Raw genomic sequence first — 16,429 nt, 5'->3', positions numbered from 1 at the left:
TTTTTTTTTTTTTTTTTTTTTTTTTTTTTTTTTTTTTGCAACTAAGAAAGAGAGGCAGAGAAAGAGACGGAGAGGGAGGGGTGTTGGGGGAAGATGAAGCTGATCTGAACTCTGATTGGATCCGTCGCGGCAGGCCAGTGTTGGTCAAACTTGATCTGACGTTAAATTAAAAAAAATAATTATATATATATATATATATATATATATATATATATATATATATATATATATATATATATATATATATAAGCCTCAGCTTGCTAGATTACGAAGAGCGCTGCACTTGTCAATATTGGCCTCTCCGCTGACCGAGTCAATAATAATAATAATAATAAATCTCAGGCGGCCGATGATTCTGACTTGACTGGCCGCTTCCAGCTGTGACAGCTGCTGCATTGTCAGGATGCACAGAGAGGCGGCGTTTGCCCCTCCAGCAAGAACATGTGTAGCTGTTTTTACACAGGGTGGGTGATCCCCCCTCCAGATTACAAAGTTTGAATCACATTGGAGCCCAGAAAACCACGAAGTTAAAGTAAAATCAGCAAAAGTGATTAAGGCAATGAAATATGTCCAGTCTATATTGAAACAAGTAAACCAGGCCCATTCAGAACTTCCGAGGAGAGACGAAGAGAGCGAGGAGCTGTCCGTGGTGCTGAAAGCAGGCAGGCCAATGTTTTATTAACGTGGATCAAGAATATATTGAATCAGATCAGAAAACAGACCCTGACTAACGGATTATTTTCAAAATAACACGTGTTTTACCTCATTTTATTAAATTATCACTAAATATTAAATAAATCACTTATAATAGATGCTATGTATCAAAATCTCCAAAATCGTCTGATCGTAAATGATAGTTTACCTCAGAGTAGTGCATGTATTGTGAAGAAGAAGGTAATGGGTTTTCAAAAATATTCTCACAAAAAAAAAAAAAAAAGAAAATTGATTCAGGCCCCCAGACTCAATAGAAACCCCATTTTGTTGTGATTACACCTTTAATTCAATTGGCCAAGCTAGGATTTAAGAAAAGAAAAGAATAGAGCCCATCGCTCACAGGTCTGGTAGCTTTATTCAGAATATTGAGAACAATACAGTTAAAACAACAGAGCACAAACGTTTATTGACAAAGATGCTTGTTTATCACGTAGACATTTCAATTCTGAATAGCACAAGAAGTCATTTATTTGAAATAGTGTTGTTAATCATCCGAGGCAGTGGACTAATTCTGTGACACGGACTTAGTCATCCAGGCAGTGGAGATTTCCTGACCTAGTCGGGGGTCAGAGTTGATCAGCTTCTATAAATTATTACATCTCTGGGGTTTAATATGCTGTGAGATTACACTGATTTTCTTGTCACATTGATATCCGTGTGTCAGAAGTAAATTATATTGGATGCTCGAGTACAGATACCGAAACTATTATGCCAGTGTCGGTGCAGATTGTGTCGATATTTTCACACCGACGCCCCACACCACTGGTGGAAGTGGGCACACGACGACGCCTTTACAGGTGACTCAAAATGAAAGTTCATTCAAAAGACAGAGTATGCTGATTCCTTATCACGACTGAGGGTAATGGAAAAAAATTAAAAAGGGAGAAAATGATTCCCCACCAAAGGAATCCACGGAGTTGAGATAAGGCCTCAGCATAATTGATTTTAGATTATGGTGATTGCACTGTAATATTGGTAATTAGGGCATTTTTGCCACGCCGCATTATAATTGCTATCAGGGCTCAGTCTCGGCAGGAACTCCATCCTCTCCAAAGTGCACAGGTATTATCTGCTACATGACAACAAAATATTACGTTATCTGCAGTTGTAGCTCTTTGAAAACACACAAATGGACGTTACCCAGACGAAGGCTTAATAAAACGACAGAAGATCGGAGTAGGGTCAGCTTGCCTTCGTGCCTGAAGATGACGACGACTCGCAGCCTGTAGCTCAGACTCTCACCAGCAAGAATGAATCGTTTGCTCCCTCCAATCGCCTCCCAACACAACACGATAAAGTCTTCATCTCTGCCTGTTAGAGGGGACGTGAACGAGTATAAGTTTGAGGTCAGTGCAACATTCACAGGAGAAACGACAGTTCCTGCCTCCGTTGCTAATCCAGAGGCAATGAGTGCCATTATTTTTAGGCTCGATTCGATGATGATTACCGGACAATTACTTTGTCATTTTGACATCTGAATCCTACACTTTCTCATAACCACAGAGTGATCGTGACAGATGTGGGGTGTAATAATGGATTTTTGAGGCAGATCCTGTCGTTCTCTTTAGGGGGCTGAGCATATTTGAAAAAGTACAGACCTATAAGTGCCTGTAATTATATAAAATACATCACATTAGAATCCCTAAAAGAAGCTTAGGAGATGGTAGCAGACTTGCTAGTGCTTGTTAGACACACCTATAAATATCTTCTGTTCACTTACATCTATAGTAATGTTTCTCCTTGCTAAATGTATGAGGCAACCTTTAACATATGAATAAACCTTTAACAGGTTTATTTGTGACATTTGCAAGCAGAAACTCCACATATTTTCCAAAACAATAAGGTTTCTCAATGCCATTGTTGCGCTAAAAGGTGAAAATCTACCCGTTTCTTGAGTCTTTTGCCTTTAACTGGTTTTCTTTAAGCAACACCCGGTGCATGCAGCTGACACAAAGAGATGTGTGCGCGGAACAAAGTTAAATTAGAGGAAACTTCTCTTGTTTTAGGTTACCAAGATTTGACCAAAATTATTTCTATCCAAATGGCTCTATTAATGTAGAGTTTTACTTTTTACAAATTAAGCAGCTTCTAAAGGCAGCTGCAGTTAACTTTATTTAGGGGTATCTGACTACGTTATTCCATACTCACATTTTAGAATATTAATTTGTAAAAAAAAAAAAAAAAAGTTTGAAAGTCATATATAATTTTTCTTCCCCTTCACAGGTCTCAACTACTTTATATTGAGCTTTCACAAAGAAAAAAAAAAACATAAAAGTAAATTAAACATTGAGGCTTTTATTTGACAAAACTTGAAAAAGTTTCATGGTCAACTATTAAGGGAAATGACTCATGGATTGTATTTTCAACAGCATATTTAGGCTTTTGTACAAACAGGCAGTAATGAAGTGCTAACTTTGCAATATAGAAAAAGTGATTTTAAACAACGTAATTTCCATTGTTCTGAAAAATGTTTTCCAATTTCAACCAGAAGAACCAAAGCCTTGAAACATCTTGCAAAGGGCTTGCAAAGAAAAAAACAAAAACAAAAAAAAAACAGGATCATAAGGATTAGTAAAGAAGATTACAAGAATGTCAGATTAGTGGAAACATACTGCTATGAAAACAACTGAGACGAATCTCCATAGGTTCACTCTCTCACTTTTTCTACATATAAAAAAATGACTGCCCAATCAAACAGGTCATGTGAATCACGTTTTTCTTTTGTTGTTGTTGTTTTTTGGGTGGGGAGTTCAGTTTATTTATTGGGCGTCTCACACATCTTTACAAGGTTCATCTGCGTGGGGGGAGATGTGCATCTGTAGGACATTTTTTTATTTTTTGTTTTTGAATCTCTGCATGCTTCTCGCTGTCAAGTCAAAAAGAAGCAGCTGGCAATTCCATGTGAACCGGAGACAGCACATGGCTGCGAACGTCCTCCCTGGAACAGAGCTGGGAGGCTCGGTGGGCCCTGCGGTACATGAGGATGTGACCAGTAAAAGTGGGAGAAAAGGCTGTGGTTTTGTCCGGGCAAAAAGTATTTGTGGTTGCAAATTTTCTTATCGTAATAAGAGAAGAAAAGATGTGGAAGAGACATAAACATTTTTTTTTGTCTGAGATCAAAGTAAGGCAGCATGTACCTGCATGGCAGACGGGTGAAAAGCGGGTTTGGGGGGTTTTTTTTCACCAAAAACGACTCGCTGCGGTACATCCGCTCCAACCCTTTTCGTGTTTAACCACACTTTTGGCAAGTGCTTTGCAAACACTGAACCAGGTGTTTAAGTTGTTTTCTCCCCCTCCCCAGCCATCAAGTGCAGATTACCCCAGAGTTTTGAATTAATAAGCTGAAATGCGTGATGACAGTGCAGACGGGAGGGATAATTTCCCCTAAAAACGGCTTTTTCGTCTCAGTGAAAACTTCTTTCAAGCAAAGCTTTAAAAGCTTAACATCTGGCAAATTTGATATTTGTCAGTTTTGTGCTCTTTGATCTTGCCACGTCACGTCGTGTTTCAGCTCCCTTTTCGCTCACGTGTGACTCGACTCACCTTTCAGTCTCGTTTTTCCCTCGCCCTTTTAGACTACCGCCTCCCATTAATCCTGTCCTGTTGAGGAACTAATTTCAGTAATCATAGAAATGGGTTCCTCCGGTGAAAGACGGGTAATGAGAGGGGCTGAATTAGCATTGTAGGAAGGATGCGGTTAAACAAGCATTATGCAGCTCAAACTCAATGATATTTGGAGAGCGCTTCCAAGAGCCCATCAGTCTCAGCCAGATGTTGGAGGTTGATAAGAGAGTCCGCTCTCCAGGAGCTCTTCTTTATTCTGTCAGTGCCTCATTCAGCGAGAGAAACTGTGGGTAGGCAGAGAGGTCTAGGGAGATAGAGACGCACTTAGCATTGTGACAGAGTTGCAGCGTTGTGAAGAAACAATGGGTCGAGCTGAACGGGAGATGCGAGAAATCGCAGAGTACGAAATTATTATTTTATTGACGGAGCGACAGGACGTTCTGATGGAGAAGGTGAATTATACACTCCAATTGAAATGGCTAATATTCACCATCTGCATGCTAACGAACACGCGGCTCGTACGCCTTTTGTTGATATAAACTATCATTACCTGGGTTACACAGAGCTGATTTTATCAGCTGCTGAGATTGACAGGCTTAATCCCAGAACCACAGGACTGCAGTGGTAAGCTCGCTGGGCAGCAGGAATCGTCACCACGTCACATCGAAGCTCTGACATTGCAGAACAGCTCCCCATCATCCTCCTCCACCCTCCTCCACCCATCTCAAACACAAATATGTACAAAACGAAGCATGCTCAAACACTATTACACATATTTACGTTTGTGCCTGCAGAGGATGAATAGCCGCCCCTATATGTGCAAACAGGCCCATGTACTCAGCGGATCGAAACCTTTATGGAGAACATGAACTTAAAAAAAATACAACGGGGTCAACGTAGTGTCGCTGTTCGACAAATTAAATAGAGGCAGAAAACATATTCTGCACATAATTCAAGGTGTTTTAATGTAGGGTTCCACAAATCTGCTCATTTTAAAAACAATCAAAGCATATCTGTAGTTTCTAGAGTTTCTGCTCACTGATTTTAGCAACATCTATATTAAACACTAATGAACCCTATCATTACAACAATGAACTAATTAATAACGTTAAATGTTTGCCTCGTGGCTAAAACTAATTAGCGTAAGCAAGTCACCGAGTAACCTTTAAGACAGTGGCTTGTTTGAATTTTGAACTGCACTTTTCTTGCTTCTTGCGGCAAACGGTTGCGCTGCGCCGTTCATGTTAACTTGAACACAAACAAAATGACCGTATCGGTATGGACTCTAGGCTGAACAAGCGCAGACTCAGAACTACAGCGCCCACGTTTAAACCGATATTTCTTTTATTTTGTCGTGTTAGAGATAAATCTAAAAACAAATTACTGCGACTGAACAGTTTGTCTTGATAATCGAGTCCTACCCGTTTTATTAATAATTGCCTTAAAGCAGTTACTGTCATTACTCGAAGCCAAATGTTGACTCCTACACCACAACAACACTTTCTAATCATACATATATACATATATAGATTGCGTTAATTAATGTCTTGTGATTAAAATAGTACTCTAATTTAACATGATCAGTTTTACATTGTTGAGGTAAAACTGAGCGAAATTTATTTGAAAACATATTTTTATATGTTGTTGAAAACTAAAAGGCCAAAAAAAAAAAAAAAATGCCCTCATAAACATCAATTTAGTTTGTTAGGACTGATAAGACTGGCTAATCAAGTCTAACTTTCGGTCTCTTTATTCATGCTTAATTTGGACAGACTTCATCAAAAAGGATGAATTTAAGCCTAGTAGACAGAAGCCTGCCTCACTGCCAAAAACTGGGAGCTGGTTCAAGGGGAGAGGAGCCTGACAACTAAAAGATGCGCCTCCTTTTAGAAACTCTAGAAACCAGCAGCAAACCCGTCATCTGAGAGCAAAGTTCTTACTTTGCGCAAATGAAATATGATCTGTAAAAAAAGAGATGGAGTTTGATTATTTGAAACTTTAAATGTAAAGGAGGGAGTTTTAAATTGTTTCCTGGATTTAACAAGGTGCCAATGAGCAGAGGGATTTTACGTACCGTATTTTCCGCACTATAAGGCGCACCTAAAAACCTTCAATTTCCTCAAAAGCCGACAGTGCGCCTTATAATCCGATGCGCCTTATATATGGACCAATATGGAGCCACAACAGGTCTAGCAACTACGGTAAGCAGCCGCCGACTTCTAGGAAGTGTCTTTCATTCTAGGAGAGACACTTCCTAGAATGAGAACATTAATAACATTGAGGACTGGATAGTCAGGTCAACACATATTAACAGCACAAGAACTAGTCACATTTATAACTTTACACAAGTTGTCCAGTTTTAGCTGCCCTACTCTGGGGGGGTGAGCCTAAAGGAGGATGTAAAGTATATTTTTCCACAAAGCAGAGAATGAAAGAAAAACCTAAAGTTAAATAGAATACTAATAGGCACCAGAATGGCGTGTAGAAGTAGAAAAAAAAGCATAATATGTTGTTAATTTGGGTCAGATTCCTATGACCCAGTCCGTTCAAAACTCAAAAAGAGTGACAAAGGTTGGGCAGGTTACACTGCCAAAGGAAAAAAAAAGTTCACAACTAAAAACAATTATTCAGCAGCAGCAGAAATGGTGACAACAGCTTCGATTCCTTTAACTAACAAATAGGAAATCAGGTTTTTCTATTTATTGTGAACGATTAATTGAGAGGTAAACTGGAAAATAGCCAGTAATAGTTTGTGATATTTTTGAGTAACTACAAAAGTGCCTTCTGTGACATGTTTCACTAATTGCCCATTACTACAAGTCTGCTAATCTGAACAAGAATTAGTTCAACTATCACATTTGTTGATCGCTTTTATTCCAAGAGTAAATGTTGAAAATTAGATCATTCAAACCGATGAACTTTAACAGAACTCTTTAATGAGGTTCTGTGTAGGCTAAACAGTGAGCATGAGGACTGCATGCAAATCACAATAATAACCGCAGGCAAAAATATAAAAGCAACTGAAATATTTATCTTTAAGTAACAGACGTACATGTTCTCAGGCACAGGATATTAGCTTAATGGCGCTCAATCACGTTTCCGTTTCCAACAAACAAGAACCCATAAACACAGAATTCAAGGTCAAGCCTTTTTTTTTTAAGGAAGCAACCCACTGAAGCTTGAAGCGCATGATAAATGGCAAACATCCTCTGGTCTATGTTGTACCTATTAAACGGAAAAATTTAATGAAACATTAATTTACTGAGATAATTAATATTGCATGTCATTTAATGACTAGGGGAGAGGTGCGGAGGAGGGGAAAGTGGTCAGAACATTTTTTGTTAATATTCTGCTGCTTCGTCTGCACCGAAGCCTCCGCTGTTTGTTGATCCCACACACACACAGACACACACACACTGCAATGCTTCCCTTATCCTATTGTTAGCTGATTCTGCCTTACCTGCAATTAAATTTCCAAAGTCGGCGGAGCGAAGCTAATTACTGCCAAGCAAATGGTCCAATTTTTTTTAAAATGCAAATAATGCTTCTGTGTGCTTTAATAGTTTAGGAGGCCATAATACAGGGAACTAGTGGAAGCACACACTGTCAATCAATATGAAATTGGATTAGTAATACAATGTGATGTCAGTTTCTTCTTCTTCGGCACTCATTTGACAGATGAAACTGTAATCAAGCCAATGCACTGCACACAAGGTCAAAATTATATAGCTTTTTTTTTCATCTGAATAAAAAAAAAAAAAATAACCCAGCTGTAACTCAAATACAGCATTTCTTACCGACGATTCAGAAAAGTGCCAAAACTGGGCACACACAAACACACACACACACACACACAAAAAAAACCTGAAGCGCTTTTTAAAAATCACCTCCTCTCCCTGAAAATATGAATTTTAATATAAAATTCCCTCAATTTTGAGACACATTTGACTGTTTTCGTGTGGTGTGCTGTCAGCGGCTGTGGTGGGTGGTATTGGAAATAAGAAGCAGCGCTCACTTTGGCATACGAGTGCCGCTATAATTAGAATGTCTGCAAGGCCTATAAACATCACCTGTGGGGCAAAAAGGCCTTCAAAACTACCCCTGTGTGGCTCTGCAGTGGCTGAGCTACAGCTGCAGGCCAGGTCCTGAAAGGTTAAAGTGTTTTATGAGAAACAAATTGTAGAAGCACACAGCAGCATTTTCTAAATGACTGAAATTCTTCCTAAAAAAAAAAAAAAAATGCAGTGTCTTGCCCACACACCTTAAACATTTCACATTCATTAAATTGGCATTTAAAAACACACACTATTCTTTCATGTGGATTTGTTTGGTACATATTCAGTCCGTGCCAGTTTTTGGCATAGGCCACATAGGCAGTTGCCATAGCACCTGCTACCAAAGGACCCTTTATTATCCTGTTTGTTTACTAAAGGTTTCTAAAAAAAATTGTTAAACCTTCAAAGAAGAGCCGAATTTAAAAAGTGAGATTAAATTACAACAAGGTGCACCCTGGAGGCGATTGCTGACAATGACAGTTTATGCAGGGTTATCAGACTGAAGGTGTTTGTAAAACAAACTGAAATCCATACAATGTTTTCCTTCACCTTGACAAATTGTGCACTACTTTGACTTGGTCTAGCAAACCAAAATCATACTGAAATACGTGTAAGTTTGTAATTGTAGTGAAAGGAAATATGGAAAAAAAGAAAACTGAATGGGTATGAATACTTCTGAAAGTCACTGCAACTAATCCGAATACTGAAAACGACAACACGTCTAAAGCGTTAGAGCTCAGGAAGTTTTAGCACTTTTGTTAAATCGACTCCAACAGAATCATTCCAAAGTACTCATAGTTTCCCGTTTTCACTACCTTGCATCACATTTCCTTTTAAAAGCTCCGCGCACGTGTGGTTCTGAAAACCAAGAAGCCCGACTTACTGCAGAATGAAATATTTTCCCGTGCTTGCTCAGAGCTCGCATTGTTTCTAGACTTTGCATTTCAAAATGCAGCTGTTTTTTTTGTTTTTTTTAAAAAACTAAATGACAGAACGAAGAGCTATTGCAAAGACATGCTGCAAATACGTGACATGGTGTCTACTTCTTTAACACAATTATTTCAAAAAAGGACTTTTTTTTTATATAGGTGGACAGAAAATGGTTACGACTGGCGTCAGCTGATGGTGCTGTCATAGTTCTTGCAGATAAAGACATCCCGAGTAAAAAAAAAAAAAAAAAAAAAAAAGGGGAGGGGACAAATTTTGTGATTGATTTGTAAAGTGCCCCCATCTCTTTGTGACGCAGGATTGGCCTCTCTGCATACATTGAATAATTCAGATATTGAGTCAAGCAAGAGATGCATGACTCATTTCCTGAGGTTAGTAGCAGAAGCGCAGATGCTATTTTTTTCTTCTAAGCGACTCCAGGGAATATGAAAAGATTTTTGTATTTTTTTATTAAAACACTACACATTAAAGCTGAATTCTCATATATCCAGGATGTGATTTGTTGGAAGATTTATTTTTTTTTTAAACTCATAGTGTGACTTTAAACCAGAAACACAAGAGAAGCTGAAACTTAAAGAAGCCATTGCCGTGGCAAAATAAGACTTTGAAAGCAATTTCTTTTGGTTTATTTTTAACAACCCATGTTATAGTGACATTTCTATACACAGTCCAGTTTGTCACATTTTTTTCCTCCTTTCCTGAACACCACATTCCTCTTAGAGTCATTAAATTTTCACATATCTTCTTTTTATTTTTATTTTTTTCATTCCTTACAGAGATAAGTGCACTGGATGTGTCATCCGGATGATCCAATCCACTTTGACAGTAGCCTTTACAGCTGAGCTGGGCTGGCTCTACATGTAGGCATGTCCTTGAAGAATGCTCTGTATTTTTTTTTTCTACGTTTATCCTGACCAGTGGTGGAGCCACGACAACAATGGCAATAAAACACCTCATTTATTTGACATGAAAGGCGATGATTAGTAAAGACAGCTAAAGTGGTGACAACAAAGGGAGAGGAAACCCACAAAAGAAAGGTGGTGGTGGTGGGGTGGGGGGGTTGATCCGTCACAGATCAAACAAATGGGCCTGTCACTGAAAGGGAAAGCTGTACTTTATTCTCTGCTGTCCATTCAGTTAACCCAGATTCCTGTTTAAACTTGCTTAGAAAGATCCAGCTGGGTATAAACTTATTATGACAGAGTCCATGGGTTCTTAAAACGTCCGTGCAGGTGGTTGGTGGAGCAACTCCTCTTGATTGGCGTGTTTAGCAGCGTGGGTGTGCTGCTTCACAAAGGAATTTCCAGTAGAATATCTAACCTATAACAAATTGCCCACAGTCATAAGATTCATCATTGTCAGATGCTCTTTTCTCCTCCTTTCTATAGGTCATCATCCTTCCCCCAAAACGGGAATTCTCTGAGAATAAGGCACACTTATTTTAAACCCTCCTCACCTGACATTTTAAAAGGTTAAGCTCCTCGGAAAGGCCAAGCTAATTAAATAATTTCTCCTCAAAGAGAAGAAAAATCTAGCTAATCACCGCCGAGACATGTCCCGCCCATATTACATGATCACTTAGACGCACTTCAGAAAAGGCTGCGGAGTGTGTCAGATTCACCGGAGTTTCTGTTTCCCACGCTTCACCTGTTGTCATTAAAAGTTCAAGCAAAACAAAAACAAAAAAAAAAAAGAGATTCCCAGATAAGGTAATTAGACTGAAAGCTAAACAATGACGTAATCACAAATCACCCGTTCATTAGCTCCGGTAACCAAGACGACGTGATTATAAAGGTTTAGGTTTTGCTAAACACAGAAGTAATGAAAGTATAGCTCAATTTAATAAGTGACTTGTTAAGTTCTTAGCATTTTGCTGTTTGTGTGAAACTTCTATGTATGTTATCACATTAGCATGTCACTAACAGATGGGTAAATTTAGTCGTACCAAAAATATATAAAAATTCAGTCACGTATCTGGTACGCCTGAAACACGACTGTGTCGCTTCTGTTGGCCCAGAGCGAGTTCATTTTAGCTTGTGTGCAACTTGTGCAAAAAGAGAGAGTTGGCCCACCACTGAAGGTATTCAGGGCAAAAATACCGTCTCAAAACACGTTGCAGCAAGCACACACACGTCCTCAACTCCGTCACGGTACGCAGTCCACATTTCTAAATGCTACAGGAATGATCAGGAGTTTCTGAAACACTCGAGAGCCGAATTGGTAAAGAGCACTTTGCACTAAATTGATGGGACAGATCGACAACAATAACTATATTTTTTGTCAAGATCTTATATTCATCCAATCATTTATTGGCACAAAGAGTTTTTGAATTGAAAATGTTGCTTATTTTGTCTGGTTAACATGGGATTAACTGCAATTAGTTACTTACACACACTGCAAGTAACGCGAATAAAAATTTTAATCGAGTCCCAGCACTATTTCTTCATCACTATTGCTATCTTGCCCATTTGCCCATTCTTGCTTAATTTTGTCCTTCAGCTCCAGGAAATAATATCTTGCATCCATGACAGTCCTGATAGAAGATTCCTGTTCCTTTGCACATTTAATTAATTCTATTCTATTCTAAATATAGATAATACTTACTGACGTAACTAGCTTGTAACTAAATTGTTCTGGTTTCATAATTCCAGTTCCAGTCACTGAACCCGGAGTAACAACTGTGCAAAGAAAAAACACTATCAATGAAAACACACCTCAAAGACTTATTCATGCATGCGGTTGAATTTATAACCTTAAATGTATTTTAGTGGGGTTTATATAAGATGGATGAAGACATGGCAGTGAATATGGTGTTGACAAAGTATATGGACAAAAATATATATTCTTGCTTAATTTCATCCTTCAGCTCCAGGAAGTCATATCTTGAATACATCATAGAGCAGGTACGATATTCCTCTTCCTCTGAATAATAAAAAAAAGAAAGATTACTACTCATATTACATCAACTTATAAAACAAACAAAAAAGAAGATTACTATTACATTGCTGTTTCCTCATTCTATCTGGATATAAGGACTTTGTGTCAAAATGCTAACCACTGAATCTTCCCAAAAAGAGAGAGAACTAGCACTCTTTCTACCAGTTTATCAGACTGTTCCTCATCTTAATTGTTGGACATCGGCAGTGCTGCGGCTGCTGATCCGGCAAATTTGCCAAAGAACCCAATACGTGAACCTGATCTCGATATTTTCACCACAACATTGTTTCCAGCCCTTTGCATAATGGGATGCATTAGCATGATTAGGATCAGGACAGGAGCGATAATGCCCAGCGCGGCTCGTGTGATTTCAGAATTTGACACAGCAGGTTATGATATAAGACTGTATCCTATCAGACAGGAAGGAGAGGATGGACAAGGCAGCTGCACTAATGCAAAGTGACACTCAGTCCCTCAGCGGCTCTTCTAATGGCCCACACATAGACGGGTAACACAGGGTAGCGTGAAGGGCAAAGGGTTGCAGGTTCACTTAGCCACTTCCTCTGGTCAAGACGTGTTTCACTTATTGCAGTAACAGTACTAAAACATCAGGAATGCATTAAATATGGCTTGTTGTTTTCCATTTGGAGGGCGCATTATACAGTACGTAATTACTCTCTGTGTGTGAAAATCCTGAGTTATCGTTCTGCTTAAGAGTGAAAAAGCTCCTCGCTATTCTGAGCCCTGCAACCCCACACGCACAGACAGTAAACAAAGTGAAACATGGAACCGCAGAACATGACTGTAATAAAAGTGCAGGCAGGTGTTTAGCCGAGTGACAGTATTCATTTGTCATCCTGCAGACTTCTGTCGGTCGACTGTGAGGAGCTCAGGAGTACGGGTTATGTGTCTGTGCATTTTCAAGGAAGCACAAAGGAAAGAGAGTGCTTGTGGCTAAGATGCTTCAATCTAACCCCCCCCCCCATTCTGCAGTAACACTCAATAAAGAGAAATAATGAAAAGGAGGCTTTTATCTGTGACCTTGACCTGAAGCCATCTTTAAACATCAGAAGAGAACCGGACGCCGTCACTTTGCACTTCATTAAATACAAATGTCAATAAAGAATTAAATTGCTTTTTTTTTTTTTTAATTCAAATATTTTGCATGCACTGAAGGTATTTACTTTCATATAAATCTTTGTTTTATTTGTTTCTTGCTGGTCCAGTCTCATAAAATATCACATTCAATCTATATAAAGGTAGCACCACTGAGAGACTATTCAGGCCTCGCTGTAAAGTACTCGGGTATTATATAATAAGCCCCTGCAGTGGCCGTGAGCCCCGATGAGACTCCTGCTACATTTTCAAATTGGGCACTTAGACACCCAGAAACTAAAAGAAGACTTTTTCCCCCCTCCAATTTAATTGTTTGATGTGATGCATAGAGCAAGGCTGCATCGAGTTATTCGTGTGTGGACTGTGTATTCAGCAAATTTATTCAATACATTTACGTTTCCTTTCATCCTTACTTTAAGTTTAATTACCTAATTCAAATGCTAGACGTTAAAGCTAGTCAGCTGGGTTTTTTCTCCATTAACTAGTAGTTTAGCAACAAAAACATAAACATAGGTAGACACTGGATATCTTTTTTTTTTTTTTTTTTTACTCCAAGATTTTATAAGGAGTACAAACACTGCTACTTTGACAACGTGTGCATCGAGATTGATGATGTCACACAAGACACCACAAAGTCACATAGAGCCGAAAGGTTGGCAATCTGCTGGCAATAAGAAACGTTACAGCAAACAACAAATAATCGACATGGTATTTGTCAGATCTTTGCCCTGAGGATACCGTACAGATGAATAAAAACACTGTGAAGATCAGACAGATCAAGTGTGTGCCGCGGGTGGTTGGAGCTTTTTATACTGTGGTTTAAATATTTCCATCTGACTGGTGTCTTTGCATGTTGGCCTCCCCTGTTCACCTGTATTGCATTAATTAGTGAATTCAGTGCATCCAACTCAGTTTGGAATAGATATAAATCCAACACGGAGGATACAAATAGTGAAAACTTTTTCTTTTCTAGCTGGATCGGTGGGCTTTTTTGTAGCCATTTACTTAAGTAATTTTTTTGCAAACGATTAAGTGTTAATGTGCGTCCTCATGACGACACGGAGCATGTGAACGCACTGAATGAAGCAGGAAACACTGAACAAGACCAAATGGTGCCATGTTTATTTGTGAGAGAGAGAGCCACGTACAGGTTATAGAGAGAGGAACGGACCTATGATGTCACTGTTTAAGAAAAAAAAAAAAAAGTGTGGCTAGCATGGACACAATGAAACATGAAACCGGTGTTTTGATTTTCCACATTTTGGTCCCAGACCAGTTCTCGGAGGTCATTACCCCGCATCTTTTCCATACGTCCCTTCTTCAACTCACCTGAATCAAATGAATAGCTTGTTAGCGGCGCTCTGCAGGGCTGACAGGCTGATGAAGGCTGATGAAACAATTCCTCCTCATTTCATTCTGGCAGAGATAAAGCTAAAAGTGAAAGGAGAGTAGCTGGTGAGGACTGGGCTTGGGCACCAATAATTTATTCTCCTCCCTACATTGTGTATTTTCGTTAAACTGCTTATTTTTAATGAAATGCATATTTATAGGACCAAGTCAATACTAAGGCACATTCTGGGTTAAGAAAGAACAAATTACAATTCAGCTGTCAAAAGAGTGCGGTGGCTATGAAATTATAACTATTTGTAAATGAAAAATAAACTATAATTCTTAGTGTCAACTGTAAGAATTACAACGCACATATTGTAACAGCACCAGATTTACGTTTAACTTTACCTAGACTCCTTTAATCCTGAAGAATGTTAAATAAGCAGAAAAAAAAATTAGTGACTCCACAGCTTTTAGAACACAAAACCTGTTACATTATTCATTAAATAAATCAGTCTGATCGCCATTTGTCATGCATATCTTTTCAGACCCGACGTCTCGGTCAGGTCTTACTCAGTTGAAAAAAGCCTTCAGGGTTACAGTGTCTTCAAGATATCACAGATCATCGGCATAAGTGCATCTAAAGTGGAGGCTTTTCGTTCCCTGGACGGGGATGCCTCTTTTTGCAGCACTTCTCACTGTGTCTATTTCGGTTTGTCACCTAAAGATGTTGTGAAGACGGTAAACAAGGAGAACAAGGCAACAGCACAGAACCAGCCTGAAATCCTTCAAAGACTAAGGTTTTACAAACTGAAGCAATGTAAATATGCGCATTTTATATTTTATAACTAACCACATTAGTTCCCTAATATGCAGCAAATCACGCCATAAAAAAACAAATGTCTTATTTTGTTTTATTCCCCGCCCACCCCCCCAAGTGGGCATTTTGTTTTCATCAACTTGTTTTAAAATGCAATCAGCATTTGCTCACTAGTCAGACTGATTTAGCCCTATAAATCTGGATTTTTGCTGCTTAGTTTTTCTAGGATCCCCCCCTCCCCAAACCCCTCTTTAACTGCTCCTTCATGTTTCTGTCCTAATTAAGCAGAAACTGCAATTTTGCACAACAAGGGAACACCAGCGACTGTTATTGTTGAACTCGCTATTGTTCCACTTTATCTTACAGAAACACTTGTTTAACAAAGGCTATGTTTGTGCTCATGTTGTGGGAAACTTAAGGCTCACGACAGCACTTTGTAAACTCTTGTGTTGCACTTGTTTGCAGATTCGGAGGCCTCGTTGACAAAGACCTTCCATGTGGAAGGGTTAAAGAAGCTGATGAACGATTAAGGTCTCAGTTTTGTCTGTATAAATAGTTGAAACTTTGCATCAAGCCTTGTTCTTGCAACCTTTCTAATGTTTTAAACTGTCCCTTTTGCTCCATTCGTATAACACAGAGTTTACTGCAGACGGAAATCTTAACTATTCATCTCTTAATCACTTTTATTAAAAATTTTGACATCTATCAAAGTCGTCTAACACAGCACTTGTACAGGCTTCCTCTTGGCCTTTTTTTTTTTTTTTTCCAAAGTGTTTGAGCCACGTTCAATTTTTATTTATTTATTTTTTTCCAGTCATTTTAAGACAAGTACTTGACAATTCTGACCATCGTGGCAAGATAATCCCCCACATGGTATAAACCACTGGAAAACTGAGACAGTTGGCTGATACTTAGAAGTCCTACAAATAACTACAGAGGAATGAAA

At 38.8% G+C, this 16,429-nt stretch overlaps 1 long non-coding RNA gene across 1 annotated transcript in view; it reads right to left on the bottom strand.

Annotated features, from left to right (window-relative positions):
* Positions 1-12,008: 12,008 nt before the first annotated feature.
* The window catches only part of LOC106947082 (uncharacterized), a 47,946-nt gene continuing 43,525 nt past the window's right edge, over positions 12,009-16,429 (bottom strand). The window contains exons 3-4 of the long non-coding RNA XR_001424902.1: positions 14,664-14,765; positions 12,009-12,203 (exon numbers count right to left, since the gene is read on the bottom strand). This is a non-coding gene — a long non-coding RNA (uncharacterized LOC106947082). The remainder of the gene's footprint in view (positions 12,204-14,663; positions 14,766-16,429) is intronic.

The sequence above is a fragment of the Poecilia latipinna genome, unplaced genomic scaffold (assembly GCF_001443285.1).
Source record: "Poecilia latipinna isolate Pla-1442-1.1 unplaced genomic scaffold, P_latipinna-1.0 Scaffold222, whole genome shotgun sequence".
Taxonomy (NCBI): domain Eukaryota; kingdom Metazoa; phylum Chordata; class Actinopteri; order Cyprinodontiformes; family Poeciliidae; genus Poecilia; species Poecilia latipinna.
Note: the sequence above shows the minus strand (reverse complement) of the source record. Positions and strands in the feature narration are given on the sequence as shown.